Source organism: Elephantulus edwardii, unplaced genomic scaffold (genome assembly GCF_000299155.1).
Source record: "Elephantulus edwardii isolate Elephantulus edwardi_28Jun2011 unplaced genomic scaffold, EleEdw1.0 scaffold00028, whole genome shotgun sequence".
Taxonomy (NCBI): Eukaryota; Metazoa; Chordata; class Mammalia; order Macroscelidea; family Macroscelididae; genus Elephantulus; species Elephantulus edwardii.
The window spans coordinates 10194812-10211042 of record NW_006399778.1 but is presented as its reverse complement, the minus strand read 5'-3'; positions in this window follow the sequence as shown (position 1 = coordinate 10211042).

Genomic DNA, 16231 nt, shown 5'->3' with positions numbered 1-16231 from the left:
TGTTCTAAGTGTGGGACTAAACAATAAACTTATCAGACAAAAACCCTCTTCATGAAGCAACTTTTCATATACCTGGTTGGATTTTCCAGGCTCTGCAACTGGCTCTCAAAAATTGACATGTTAAAGTTTAAATCGAGCAATTCATAAGGCAGGAGATAAAAGCTGTACCGTGTAAACTTGACTAGCAAAAATCTGGCCTGACACTTTGTCTCTCATACTTTGGGAATGTTGTTAGGTGGCGCCAATCCTTGGGGGAAAGGCACCACGTCGGGAAAGGTGGTGGGTCAGCGCAAGATAAGACCCTCAACAGGATGGATTGTCAAGTGACTGTAACAATGGGCTCAGGTATATCAGAGAGGACGAGGCTGGCAGAGGACAGGGCAAAGTCCATTGTTGTTCATTATGAGTTGTGGTCTCCAGAGGGAGGGGAACTCTGGTAGCCTCGTCTGTAGGGCGGTTCCCAGCTAAAGCAAAGACTGCGTGCCTCTGGCAGGCAATTCATATCTATCAGTGGCTTCTTGGCAGCAAGAAGTCAGTCTCCTCCTGGGAAATTTACAACCTCTGGAAAATCCACTGAGGGTTAGCTCTGATTGGTTCTGACTCAGTGAGTCTAGGAACAGAGAAGGAAGGCGCCCTGTTGACAGTTCCTTACACACTGGGCTGCTAACCGGGAGATGAGCGATGTGACTCGACCAGCCTCTGTGGGGAGAAGATGGTCAGGCTCCTGTAAAGACATAACAGCCTCAGGAACTTGATGGAGGGTCGCCATGAGTTGGAATCGACTTGACAGCAGTGGGTTCTGTTTGGTTTTGGTAACAGAGTCCTGGTGGTGTGGTTAAAGTGCTGGGCTTCCAACTGAAAGGTTTCACCCTCCCCCAGATGCTCTTTGGGATAAAGTTGTGGGAATCTGCTTCCCTAAAGATGACACCCTCGGGCGCCTCTGTAGCATCATTATTAATTGGAAATGGCTTGATAGTGATGGGGACATTTTTTAAATTTTGTAAAACCAATAATTTGTTTATTGCAAATATCTTTTTAAAATCTTTTTTAAAAAACTTATTGTTGTGTACCATTGAATTGGATCTGAATGTCACAGGAGGAGATTGCCCCTCCCTCTCCAGCAGAGCATCTGATGGATTCGAACTGTGTGTCTTTGGGATTGCAGGGCAGCTTCTTGCCATTAGGCCACCAGAGCTCCCTAGTGATTTTTTTTTAAATGGGTAAAGCAAAAGCAGCGCTAGAGGTACAACTGTTGGGTGGTGGGCTGCTAAACTGAAAGGCTGGTGATTCAAGTCTGCCCAGAGACTCCATAGAAGAAAGAGTAGGCGATATGCTCACGTAAAGCTTAACCCTACTCACCTATCGTCTTCAAGTCCTTCCTAACCTTGCAGGGCAGAGTGCAAACAGCCCGTGGAGTTTCCAAAGCTGGACGTCTTTAAGGGAGCAGACTGCCTCATTTCTCTCCTAGGGGGCAGCTAGTGGGCTTAAACCATCCCCCTTTTTGATTGCTTTGACCACAGCACCAGCAGAGCACCTCTGTAAAGGGTGCAGTTGAGAACATCCTATCGGAAGTTCTACTTTGTCTTATAGGGTCACAGCCATGGAGAAGACAGCAGAGCCACGCAACCCTGGGGATGATCTGTTCCCTCTCGGTCCCTCTGTCGTCACACCTTCAGGCTGTGGTGATGGTATACAGGGACTGAGGCATAGGTACAGTTATAGCCAGGTGTAAAACGAGTAGCTCACACTGGTGCTTCAGAAAATATCCGCAATGGGCAGCTCAGAACTCAGCCAAAAAAAGACAAGACTAGCAAGACTGAGATTGGCTGGAGGGTTAGGTCATGGCCTAGGAGCCCTATGACCCAGTCCCGCCTTTGCCCAGCCCTGCCCATTCCCTGATGTGCTGAACAGAGAGGGTGCTCTCCTTGCCTGCACTCGTGCCACCTCCTCCCTAGACCCAGCCTGGACCAGGAGCCTGCAGCTCTGTGCTGGGACCAACCCTGCAGCTCTTCATCTCTGCAGCAACTCCTGCCCTTTGCCTGTTCCTGCGGCTTATGATGTCCCAGCTTGGAAAGGGGGCAAAACCAAACTCGGGCTGTGCATGTCCCCGTTTTAGGGCCTATATACCGGGCATCCCTTGCATACTTAGATGCAATTCTTTCTCACTTTTAGGTGAACGAAAGTGGTTTGCTGAAGGACACACAGGTGCTACCTGGGGGAAGTGGTACTGGCTATAATTTCCAGTTCAGTTTGGCACCCATCTCTGGCGATAAGGCCTCATAATCCCAGGCATAGCCTGGAGATCCAGCCAGAGCTGTTAATACAAAACTCAGCGCTTGAAGAGAACTTTTGGGGAGAATGAGCAAGCTGGGCTGGGAACCAGCGTTCAGAAACCTCTGAGTGGCCACAGGAATGCTGACTCGGCTTCCCAGGCGGAGCCGGCTCAGAGGGATTCCCTCCCCCCTTCTGGAGGTGTCCTCACTTGTACAGGGCAGCTGGGGGCAGTAGACTGGCAATTCATTTCCAGCACTGCTGTGTGTCCTGGGCAAGTCACTTTCCTTCTCTGGGCCTCAGTTTCTACACATATGTAACATGGGCTAATAGTAATGGAGAGAGATGAGCAGTCTTTGAAAGATTTACAGCCGCAGAAACACAATGTAAGGTTGCCAGGAGTGTGAAATCAAGTGAGTGGCAGTGACTGGGTAAGGGAAAGGCAGGTTAACAGCATGGATTGCACAAGGTCGCTACAAGGGACCAGCAAGATCATAAATGACTTTTCAACATGAGGCTGACGCAGTGCTGTTGACAGTTATTGAGAAGTTAATAGTAGTCCTTAAGGGACAGTTAGGGAGCCCGGGTGGCCAGCTGGGCAAGAAGTTGCTCTGCCAACCCAAAGGCAGGCAGTTACAGTCGACGAGCTGCTTGGCAGGAGAAAGCTGGGCAGTGTCCTCCTGTGTGCCTTACAGCCTCTGAAGACCTCCTGCCGGGTCAGCTCTGAGTCATTTCTGACTCAACAGCAACGAGTGAGTGTGGGGCAGCTAGGTGGCTGCTGCCTTCATTAGGACCAGCTGATCTAGAAGAGCTGGAACCCCCAAAACTGAACCCACTATCACTGAGCTGAGTCTGACTCGACTTTATGGGCAGAGACTGCCCATCTTTCTCCTTCAGAGGACGGTGGTAGGTTAGAACTGCCAACATTTTGATTAGCAGCCCTGAGTATGCACTAAACCACTATTATTGTTGTATACCATTGAGTTGGAGCTGATCGATAGCTTGGCCTTGCAGATTTCAGAGGCAGTAAATTTCACAAGACTGCCAATCTTTCTCCTGCTAAAGCAGCTGGTGGGTTCGAACCGCATGCCTTTGGGATGGGAGCACAATTCCTTACCAGGAAGCCACCAGAGCTCCCTCCTAAACCACCCTTGTTGTTGTGTACCATAGAGCTGGAAGTGACCCATAGCTGACTCTCCAGCAGGTTTTCAAAGATGGTTAATTGTGCAGGAGGAGAATGCCCATTTTTCTCCCACAGAGCAGCTGATGGATTTGAACCATAAACCTTTTTTGTTGTAGCACAACTATTTACCACTAAGCTCCAGAGCTCCCTAAAAGGAACAGAGGGAGTTTTAAGTTATGAAAGTCTGGATAGCAGAGGAAAATACAGGCTGTGGTCAGCATCTTGGGTTCCTATCCCTCGCTGTGAGCCCTGAGCCAAGCCACTTCACTTCTCTGAGCCTCTGTGAAAGGGGAGTAACAATGGCTCTTGCAGAACCATTTGTGTAGAATTCCAGGTACGTAGTCTGCTTTCAACAACTTTTTGCTCAGTGTCCAAAGAACACGCAAGCACCGTCTCCATATTTTTCCACTTTTCTATCCCACCCCCCCTCAACATTTTATAAGTGCTCCCAGAAAAAACTCAAGTTTTCCAGGCTTAAATTCTCAACCCCACTGTGGCATGAAATCAATTGTTTGCATTTAATTTGACTTCTCAAATTAAGGGGTAAGATTTGAGATGAGGGTAGGGGGTAGGGGGAGGAGGAGCTGAGGGAGGCGAAGTTAAACCAGATGTGTTTTTGTTAACTGTAGGATGGTGGTTAAACTGCCCAAGCATTACCATGATTCTTTCTGAATTCCAGTAACCAAGGGTTGGGTTTCACTAAAAATTGTAGTGTTCCTTGTTCTTTCCCGGCTGGTATGGACTCGCCTTCCCCCGTATTATTATTATTATTATTACTCTTTTATATCCTTCTCAGGCCACAAAGTACTAGCTGGCAAGAAGAGCTCATCGATGCCTATAATTTCAGAGCTGGACGGTCTTTAGAAGCTTCAACTGCTTTGTAGCTCTACTTCACTGTAGGGAAACTGAGGCCTAGAGGGGGACTGGGCTTCCCCAGGGGGACCAGCTGGCCCAGGACTTAGCATCTCCTTAGCTCTGCTTTTTGACCTTCCCAGAGGTAACCCTTCTCCTGAATTGGGGGTATATAATTACCCTATGTTCCTTCAGTCAATCTGCTTTTCCAAAATAGAAACACAGTTGTTTATGGGAGGATGCAGGTGGTAGGCATTGGCAGGAAAAGATCTTCTACTCAAGAAAGTGGATTTTGAGTCAAGTCGTTGATAAGCTACCTGTGTGGCCTTGGGCAAGTCACTACCCCTCTTTGAGCCTCAGTTTCCTCACCTGTAAGCCAACATTCCCAAGGAACAGGTAGAAGGAGATGGGGCTTCCCTGAGATGGGGGATGAATCTAATGGAATCAACTGGTTGTCAAAAAATATTTATGGCCGAACCCCTACCTAAAAAGTTTAGCCTGTAATTTTCCTCACTTGTAACTTTGCTTCCTGACCCTGCCTTTCTCTGGCCTCAGACAGTAAATCTGCCCCGAGAGCCACTAATAAGTTCTTCTGTTTCACATTAAAAAAAAAAAAAAAAAGAAAGAAAGAAATTTATGGTCAAATGTGTGCCGAGTTAAGAGACCCTGAGGATGGAAGTTCAAACCCACCCAGAGGTGCCTCCAAAGACAGGCCTGGTGATCTGCTTCTGAAAGGCCGCAGCCTTCAAAACCCGAGAGAATGCAGTTCCATGAGTTGGAATTGACTTAACTGGTTTGGAGGGGGTGTTTTTTGGTATGCAAGGTGATAGTTGGTCAGCCACAAACTCCCAGCACAAGGCAGCAGTGCTGATGGCACGGCAGGAAACTGTTAGCTTTAGTTATTTGAGTTGGTGAGTTAGGTGATTTCATTTTGCACAAAAGTATAGGTTTCTGGAATCTCTTGACAGATCAGGAAGTATGACCACAGTGGTTGTGTCCCTGCCTGGCCTCACTGGCTGGGACTGGCCAGCAGCTGCCCATCTACTGCACCACAGTGCCCGTGACGCCCCCTCCAGTGACATTACTTGCAGACTTCTGAGTTGCAGTTTTCTGGCTAGATGCTGTGAGCTCACCTAGGAGGTGCTCACTTCTCACTAGAATGGTCAGCTGGGGCCAGCTCTCAGAAAGGTGGGAGCTGAGTCTAGAACTGACCACTTGTGGCAGGCAGCCCTGGCTACTGTGTGATTCATTCCAGCCTCCTCAGGAGGAGCTTGGTGCCATCTGCCACCTCTAGTTATACTCCCAACCGTCCCCTGCTTTGTGTTAGCCCACCCCACAGACAAGGACTCCCTGTGCTCTGAGCCCTGCTCTCAGCTTCTCCTTCCCTGGGGCAGGGGCCTAGCTGGCCTGGCACCATGACTGCCACTGGAGCTCAGCCATAGGGGTCCCACCAAGAAGAAATTCTAGAGGGACTTCATGCAAGAACTACTCCTGGAGGGGGTGGCGTCTAGAAGCTGAACAGGGAGAACACTGATTATGACAGTGACCACAGCTTCCTCTGCACGGGGAAATACCTGGCCTGAAGTTGCAGAGGAGTTGTGAGCTCTGACATTGTCTCTGATCTTAACTCCTCCTCACCCCACCACATGTTGAGGAGAGGGTGTACACTTTGGGTTCAGACCCCTCCCCTGGGTGCTTCTTGAGGGAAGGGGGAAGGGCCTGGGAGTATATTTCAGGGAATAAAGTTACAGCGACCCTGGAGTGAGGTCCCCTCCTGACCCCTGGGCACCTTCCAGGTACATACAGCGTGAGGTCCCACCCCGCCAGGTGCAGCCCGAGGCAGCTAAACAACTTCACTAACTGCAAGCTTGGACGAGGGGTAGGAGTGGCTAGGGATGGGGGTGGGGGGGCTGTGTTCAGGAGGTATAGCATTGTGTGTGTGCGCGTGCGCATGAGGGCCCACGTGCACGATATTTTTACTTGGCCAAAGTAAATGGCCTGTATTTGTAAAACCATAAATGCAGCCTTTTAAAAGGCTCTTGTCTTCTCTGATCCACTCCTTACTTTCTCCATAAAAAAGAGTGGGGGGACCCTCCTAGATCTCTCAGGGCAGGTTCGCAGACTTCTGTCTCTACCCGCGCTAGGCCTGTTGTTTGCTGCGGCTGAACTGTGCCAGTCTTCCTCCAGTGTTTGTTTCCACCTCTCCCTCACTTTGTCTCCCCTTTGACTCACATACCAGCTAACAGGCAGGAGAGCTAACTTACCTGCCACTGTGCTGGGCAGAAGGCAACTCAGCCAATTTGAATTCGGATTCGGAGTTGTCTCCCCTCAAGCCCCCACTCCTTGTCCACACTGCCGGGCTGCTCTCTTTTCACTGTAGCACTAAGTGTTGCTCCCCTACCTGCCCCCACAAAGAATGCCCATTGGCTAGCAAGCATGTGCAAGGCAAGATTCTCGGTGCCTCTCCTCAAACTGTCCTACTGCAGCCCTAAAGAGGCAGGTGCTGTTATTGTTGCCACATTACAGATGGGAAAAACTGAAGCACAAAGCCACCCCCCAAAACCCTCCCGAGAAGTGGGAAATATACTCCTTTATCCCCCACTATTACTAACCCACCCACTCAAGGCTGTTTCCTCCTCTGGGATAAGAATGACACATCTTCCTAGAAGAGTTGGTTCCTTATTTGTTTTGAAGGGATTAAATATGCTCATTCACATTTCAGCTTCATTTATCCTATCGAGATAGCAAAGATAAGCAGGTTTCCTCCCACAGCTCATCCAAGTCCTTGCTTTAATAACCTGAGTATTTTTTTTGTGAAAATGCTCTGATTTTTTTCCCTCCTCTGCATCAACTTAATTCTTATAATTAACATCTAAGAGTTTACTCTGTGTCAGAAACCAGGCGAATCCCTTCAAATGGCCTTACCGTTTTTATTTACAACCATAGCTCGTTATTATCTCCATTTTACAGAGAAGGAAACGGAAGTTCAGAGCAATTGAGTAACTTTCTCAGGGAGACACAGCGGGAAAGTGAAGGTGAGATCCAAATCTGGGTCCCCTGCCCTCTTCCCTAGTCAGGTTAGCATCTGGATGCCAAGTCCAAGTTCTAGGTTGGGTTACAAACCCTCAGGGACCTTGTTGTATACATGTGTTTGCGGCTGCACCATCTGTCTCTGAGGCTTGCAAAGGGACACAGAGCAGGGAACATCAGAGGGAGGGGGCCAAGCACAGGCATAGGCATCTGTTCCTCCTGATGTTGGGTCTCAGCCTTCCAATCAAGAGGCACGAAGTGGTGACTCATGGTAGAAACCATCCTCAAAAACCCAGAGGGACTTGGGTTTAAATCCCGACCTCGCCATTCAGCTGTGTGATCTTGGAAATATCCTTTGCCTCACTTGGATTCTATTACCCTTCTGCCACAACCCCTGAATGAAAGGACTCGAGATCTCGGGACTTCTCCATCTCAAGGACGCAAATAGCTCGCATGCATGCCACCACCACCCCGTTCCATACCCATGCCAGACATCACTAATCAATTTCTTCTCTTTTTAACTAAACCTCAGTTCCCTTCTAAATACTGTGTCCTTGCCAGCCATTATCAACTGATTGGAGTTGGCTACAGATAAAAGAATATCCTAGAACTAAATAAAAGGCATTCTGGTGGCACAGTCCATAGTGTATTGCACTGTTAACCAAAATCTCACCTATTTTGGACATATTGTTAGGAGAGGCTTGGAAAGGTGGAGGGTCAGCAAAAGAGAAGTAGATCCTCAAGAAGATGGATTGCAGCAATGGACCCAAATGTGTCGAGGATGACAACGATGGTGCAGGATAGGACAGAGTTCAGGTCTACTGTTCATAGGGTTGCTATGAGTTGTACTTGACTCGATGGCATTTAAAAACAACAACAACAACAATAACAACAACAACATTATTATTATTATTATTATTATTATTATTATTATTATTATTGCCATGACCCCAGAACACTCTGAACTCTGAATCTGGCCTCTTCCTTTCTACTCCTCACTCCTGATTTGCAATGAGGCCCAGAATCCAGCCTACCCTTTGATGACGGGGCACAGGTACAGCTGTGTGGCCCAACAGAGGTTCCCACCCCATGCCAAAGGGTGCCTTCTTGTGCAGCCCAGCTCAGGGTCCTCTTGCCCTCTCAGACAGGAGAGGAAGACAGGACACTAACCTGGGTGCCAGGCTGGGCCTGTCCTTTCCGCTCCCCCATCCACACCATGACTAAGGCTCATTTGATTCTCACTCATCCCCTGCTACTGAGTCGGTTTCTACTCATAGCAACTTCCATTGAATTTCTGAGGTATAAATTTTATTGGAGGGGTGTGCAACTGCTCATATTTCTTCATCAGGGTGTCTGGTAAATTCAAACCATGGCAGACACATAATTTACTAGGCACATGAAGCCACTGAAAATGCATGGTAGTAGTAATAATTGAAATACTCATTGTTACTAGCATTTACAAATACTTACTATGCACGTCGTCATTCTACTATGTGCTTTCTGTACATTCATGCATTTATTTCTCATAACAATCATTTTTCAAGCAAAGAATGTTACTCAGAGGGGGGTAATCTGCCCTAGTATCTCTCAGCTGGTCAGTGGAGGTGCTGAGATTTGGATTCACTTCTAGCTGGCTCCCTCTTAGGCTCTGTCAGCAACATGACTGCTCTACATTAGCCCACCTTTTGTCATAAGGGAACTCTGGTGTTCTAGTGGGTAAGGAGTTGAGCTTCCACTCCAAAGATAGGCAGTTAGTTAACAATCCACTAGATGCCTGGCAGGAGAATGAGGGACAGTTTCCTCCTATGTGATTTACAGCCTCTGAAAACCTACTGGAAGGTCAGCTATGAGTCAGTTCCGACTTGATGTCAATGAGTATTTTTGAGTCTGCTATTAATGTCTATGACACTCCTATTAATGAATGGCCTGACATTCCCGTGGCAGGTGCCTTCCTGAGGGCAGGGCCCTCCTTCCATGCATACACCTTTAAAGAATCTCCATTTTTACAGATTCAAAAACTGAGGTTCAGACAAGGAGGGAAGTGGGTCCTGGATCATAAAGCAAGTAAGGAGTAAACCTTTTTGTTGCTGGGTACCATCAAGTCAGAACCGACTCATAGCTGACCCTCCAGTGGGTTTTCAGAGGTAGTTAATCTCATGGGAAGAGAATGCCCGTCCTTCTCCCATGGAGCACCTGATGGATTTGAACCATATGCCTTCGGAACTGCAGCATAGTTTCTTGCCACTAGGCCACCAGAGCTTCCTTTGAGACTTACATGAACTACCAGCTCCATAGTCACATGAGGTGGTCCATGTAGTGAGTCAGTTGTTCCTTAAACCTTCCTGAACGAGTTGCCAAGGAAAGCCTGGCACAGGCTGTGGAGTGTAAATCAGTCCCTGTTCTAACCAACCCAGGTCAAAACACTTTGACACAGCCAGTCTCAGTTTTCCAGCTTGTATCATATTTTGTATGTTTAAAGTCATTTCTTATTCATGAATGCACTAAATCCTTAAAACTTCAGAAAATGTTACTGCCCTCATTTTTCTTTCCTTTTTTTTTATTATTATTTTTAATGAAAGTTTACAGAGACTTTGGATTTCCATTCATTCATTGTTGCGGTTTCTTCCTGCCCACCCTTTCCCCTGCCCTCAATTTTCAAAAGAGGAAACTGAGGTTCAGGGAAGCAAGGCAGTTTACTTGAGGTCAAACCAATAGCAAAACCAGCCTTCAAATTCAGATCAGAACCTCAGGCTAAAGATCTTTCTCCAAATGTATGTCCTGGCCTCATGCATTGCTGCATCTGCTGTCCCCTCCCCTGGGGTGGCCTGTGTTTGCCATTGTTGCCAGTTGGCGTGCGGCTGTGTTTCTAGATCTTGCTCAGAAATCTGGAGCCCTTCCGTGTTCAAACCATCTGCCCGGTGTCTGGCTCTGATTACGAGTTCCTGGAGGGCAGGAACCTCGGCTGAATCATTTGTGAATTCCAGTGTCTGATGTGGTGCCTGCTCTCAGCCAGTGTTAACAACTTCCTAGTTAACCAAGGGTCACCACGCCTGGAAGGGGTTTCCACAGCCCAGTGGGCTTGCTTGCCCTTAGCTGCCTGCAGAGGCTGTCTTGCTGGGCTCCAAGATACCTGAGCCGCCCTTCCCATAGGTGTCTTCACTTCTCCACCCATGACCCAGTCCACACAGGGCGTGTTAGTGACTGGCAGCAACACAAACCAGTTTCCTTCGCTCAAGCCTCTAGCTGGGTGGTGAGTGGCCCCAGAAGCACACCTCTGACATTGTTTTTGTTCATTATGGTCACAGATGTACCCTAGCCCCAGCAACCTTAATTATACCCTGCTGCTTAACACATATAAAACAAACCCAATTAAAACACAAAACCAAATCCATGGCTGCCTAGTTGTTCTAACTCATAATAATCCTGTGCCAGGTTTCAAAGGCTTTAAATCTTTAAGAAGAGACTGTCCATCTCCTTTGGAGCGGGAGGTTGATTTGAACCACTGACTTCTGGGCTAGCAGCCCAACACATTAAACACCATGCTGCCAGGGCCCTTTACTAACACGTCGTCGTCGTCGTTGTCATCGTTGTAGTAGTAGTAGTAGTTGTTATGTGCTGTACAGTCGACCACAACTCATAGTGACCCTATGAATGATGACTTTGAACCTTGTCCTATGCTGAGCCAACCTCACTGTCTCTGACACACCAATCCCATTGCTACAGTCACTATGTCAGTCTGTCTCATCTAGGGTCTTCCTCCCCTGTCTGACCCTCCACCTTTCCAAACATGATGTTCTCCAAGGATTGGTGTCTCCTAATAATATGCCCAAAACAGGAGTTTCACCATTCTTGCTTCCAAGTTGCTCCCTGGTTTCAATTTTTCCAGGACTTGCAGGGTATTGTGTTCTGACTCAATGGCAATAAGTGATGAGAGTGACTGAGGAGCTGTGCCATGTCGCGTGAGCTCTGTGCCTCAGTTTCACATATATAAAGGAGAGTTATTTTAAGTAGTCATTTATATATGTTGTTGTTAGGGGCCATTGAGTCTACTACAACTCATAGTCTACTACATACTGCATAGTGACCCTATGAACAACAGATAGGAAACTTGCTCTCTTGCGCCGTCCTAACAATCTTTGCCATGCTCAGAACCATTGTTACAGTCACTTCTCCTAACAGAAGTTTTTACTGACGCTTTACTTTTCCCAGCATGATGCCTTTCCCAAAGAATTGGTGCCTCCTGACAACATGCCCAAGAATGTCAGTTTCATCATCCTTGCCCCTAAGGCATGCCCTAGTTATACTTCCTTTGTTCTTTTGATAGTCTGTGGGATATTCGACACTCTTTGCCAACACCATAATTCAAAGTCATCAATTCTCCTGCAGTCTTCTTCTTTATTCATTGTCTAACTTAGATACACAATGGAAGATGACTGCTTGGGTCAGACATATATTAGTTTTTAAACTGAGAGCCTTGTTCTTTAGGTCTTTGGAAAGGTCCTTGACAGCAGATTTTCCCAATGCAACACATTTCTTTTTCAATTTCTTGACTGCTGTTACCATGGATGTTGATTGTGAATCCAAGTAAAATTAAATCACTGACAACTCTAGTCTTTCCCCATCTATCATGATGTTGCCTCTTGGTCTAATTGTGAAGATCTTTTGGGTTTTGGGTTTTTTTTTTTAATATTAAGATGTAATTTATATTTGAAGGCTGTACTCTTCATGACGCATTGGCAGCGTAGCCGTCTGAGATAGAAACCCCCCCTAATACTAGTACTAGAATTTGGACTTAGAGACTCCTAAACTCAAGAGACCTGCAGCAACATTCAGAATCACAGAAGGCTTGAGACCTAAGCCATCATATCAAGGGCTGCATAGGGGGAGGGAGGTGTTGAATGGGTTAGGCGGCAGTGGAAAGAGATCATTCTGTATGCTGAGCAAATAATTAATGAAACTGGACTTTATGAAGAAGAATGTGGCATCAAGATTGGAGGAAGACTCCTCAATAACCTGCCTTATGCAGATGATTCAACCTTGCTTGCTGAAAATGAGGAGGACTTGAAACACTTGCTACAGAAGATCTATAACTACAGCCTTCGATATGAGTTACATCTCAATATCACCACGAGACCAACAGACAATATCATGATAGATGCAGAAAGAACTGAAGCTGTCAGTAATTTCATCTTGCTTGGATCAACAATCAACACTCTTGGCCCCAGCAGTCAAGAACTCAGGAGACAACGTATTGCACTGGGCAAGTGCGCTGTCAGGGACATCTCCAAAATGCTGAAGAGCAATGATGTTAGTTTGAAGACTTAGGTGCACCTGATCCAAACCATGATTGTTTCAGTTACTAGCTATGCAGCTGAAAGTTGGACAATGAGTAAAGGATGATGGAAGAATCATAAATGGCTTTGAGTTGGGATACTGGAGAAGAGTGCTGAATATCCCATGGACTGCCAACAGGACAAACAAATATGTCTTGGAAAAGGTGCAACCAGGGTGCTCCTTGGAGGTGAAGATAATGAAACTCCATGTCATATAAATAAATGAGTCAAGTAAGCTTTTTGCCACTGGCTATGGAATGTCAAAAGAACAAACAAGTCTGTCGTGGAGTAAGCACAAACAGAGAGCTACTCAGAGGCAAGGATGATGAAGCTATATCATACCTACTTAGGGCATGTTATTAGGAGGGACCAGTCCCAGAAAAGACAGCATGCTGGGAAAAGGTAGAGGATCAGCAAGAGAAGATCTTCAATGAGATGAGTTGACATAGTGACTACAACAATGGGCTCAATAGGTTAGAGACCCTGAAGATGATGCAGGATAGGGCAAGGTTCCTATCTATTGTTCACTGGTTTGCTGTGAGTTGTAGCAGACTCTCTGGCACTTAACAACAACAATGACAAAGCTTCACTGTGAACAGGGCAAGGTTCCCGTCTATTGTTTGTTGGGTTGTATGACTTGATAGCACACAATAACAAGAGTAATAGCAGTTGCACAGAGAAAAAGGTCCTGGTGAGCACTTTCCTAAAATCAGCTACTGTTAACCTTGCAGCTCACACTTAATCTGCACCTGATTGTGGGGCTGGTGCAGGACTGGGCAGCGTTGTGCGCAGCGTCCCCATGCCACGCCAGGCAATCCCACGGCAGCTAACAATAGCCAAGACACACTAAGTCTCGTGACTATTATCAGTGTAACAGCATCAATCCTGCCAGCAGGAAGAAAAACTGAATCTGCTGGAGAAAACCAGGGGATCCTTCAGGGAAGAAATGAGAACAGGCAGTAACAGTAATGTAATAGCTCGAATTCATTGAGAGACAGGCACTGTTCCAAGCATGTTAGGAATATGAACTCATTTAATCCTCATTATAACTCTAGGAGATCTGTACTGTTGTCCCCGTTCACAAGGTATGGAAGTGGACACGGGAGTTAGATCACCTACCCAGAGCCTGTTTAGTAATTGGTAGCTCCCAGATTGGAATGCCAGTGGCTATGGTGTCTGGATGTACAGCCTCTGTTGTACGGACTGACTAGAGTTTCCTGCTTGTTGGCTCCCTCATGCCTTTGTCCAGAGCTGGCATAGGGATGCAGGCTGGGTGGAGGGCAGTTTCCCCCCCACTTCAAGAACCACCCTATGTCACAGCTTCAGGCTGGGCCCAGGAGATTTCTAGGAAGGGAAACCGACCAGTCACCTCACCCTGCCCAGGGAAGCCTCCGTGTGTGTGTGTCGGCTGCAATGCACTGCCCAGGGCTGACAGGGGCTACCACTAATCTGGACAGAGAAGATTCACAACAGCTCTGAGGAGCCAGCACTTCAATCCGCATTATACAGAAGCAGGAATGAGGCTTAGAGAAGTTAGGGAACTTAACCAGGGTCTAAGAGCAGAGAGGTGGTATAGCTGGGATTTCAACCCAGGACTTGAGGTCTTTCTGCCTTTGGGTCAGCTCTGAGCCAATTACTGTGGCCTCTGGTGGTGGTGGTGGTATGGGGTGTGTCTTGAGGACGTCTGGCCCAGAGATCATGCCTGAGCCGCAAGCAACATTAATTTGTTTCAAAATAATAATAGTTCATAAGAATAATAATGGTTAATAAGAATAATAATTGTTGGCATTTATTAAACCTGTATACGCTCTGTGACTGCTAGCTAAACATTTTTCTGCCATTTGTCCCTTGGTCCTCTTCACCTCCCACAGGAGAGGTGTTCTGTCCTTACTCTTGCAGATGGAGAGTATGGACACAGTGGAAACAGAAGGACTCACCTAAAATCACAGAGCTCCTAAGAGGTTAAACCAGAACTTGAACCTGTGCAGCCTGGCTCAGACCTGGGCCTTTAATCACATAATACTAGATACAACTCTGTATGCCAGATATGTGAACTCTTCTTGAATCTGATGGTCCTTCAGGAGGCGGAAGGGGAAGGGGTGCCAGCCAAATAGTAGAAGTAGACTCCATGTGGTGCTCACTGTTGGAGTGTCCTGTGGCTCCAGCTCCCTGTGCTGAGAGCAGAGCTTTTCAGTCTTTGTGATTCTTGGAGCTGGGGGCAAGGCAGGGCAGCCCTGGTGTCTCCATGCTCAAGGTCAGGGGGAGGCCGAGCAATAACCCTAGCTCTGGCTTCTCTCTCCAGATCCTTAGTGGAGAATTGGCTCCAGCTTCAGGCCAGGACTCAGGCTTGACCCTCCTGGGCTTCTATCTCAGGCCTCCAGAGCCTTCCTGGGGTGAAGAATCTTAGTGCTGGCTCAGGAAGAACTTGGTCTGAAATTCCCCCTTTAACATTCAAATCCCTGGGCCGGCCCCCTGCCCCACTTCCCTCTCTTGGATGAGGCGGATCCTTTCCTTTTGGGTGACTACATGACTCGAATAATCAAGTGTTTCCCCGATTGGCACACAGCCAGGAGGAGCTCAGCTGTGGGAGGCCTCTAGCTGGGACTCCGGGATGGCCTGCCAACCCCCTTGTCCTGTGACACGGCGGGCCAGGCCTGTGACAGAGGCAGCACTTGCCTTGGGTTCTGTCCTCTCACTGTCTGTAGTGGCTCTGGGTCGGGAGAGAAAAGGTATACCCTGCCTCAGGAAATTCCTGCTACAGAGGCCTTTCTTGTTAGCTCATCTGGGTGCCAGCTTCATGGTAACTGCCAGGGTACAGACAGCAGGAAGTAGAATCAGGAAGGAGGAAAGGTAGGGGCAGGAGCTTGCTCATTTATTCATTCAGCAAACTTGTCTCTGTTGCCTAATTGCCTGCCAGGCTTGGGGCTCATTGCTGCAATTTACAGATAATTCTCTGTTCTTACTTTCAAGGAACTTTCAGATTTTCAAAGATCTTTGATAGAGTTTGATTTTGGCAGTTTGCTTTTTTGTGTTTTCCAATCTTATTGTGTTGTTCTGGACCACCAGTAGATGGTTAAATAAGAATAGTTCTAGGCCTTCCTTATACAATCACTTGGGTCAGCCAGTTGTTTCCATTGTGGGAAGATTTTTACCTGCTATTTCAATTTCAGGGATGCATTCTGTCCCCATCCTTTTCAATCTGTATGCAGAACAGATCATTCTGGAAGCAGGGCTTAAGGAGGAGGAGTATGGCATCAAGATGGGAAGAAAACTCATTAACAAACCTTCAATATGCAGATGACACAACTTTGCTTGCTGAAACTGAAGAAGACCTGAAGCACTTGCTGCAGAAGGTCAAGGACTATAGTCTTCAATATGGATTGAAGTTCAACATCAAGAAGACAGAGATTCTCACCACTGGGACAACTGGAAGAGATTGAGGTTGTTAGCAATTACAGCTTGCTTGGATCCACAATCAGCACTCTTAATACCAGCAGCCAGGAAATCAAAAGATGAATTGCATTGGGAAAATCTACTGTCATGGACCTGTCCAGAGTGCTAA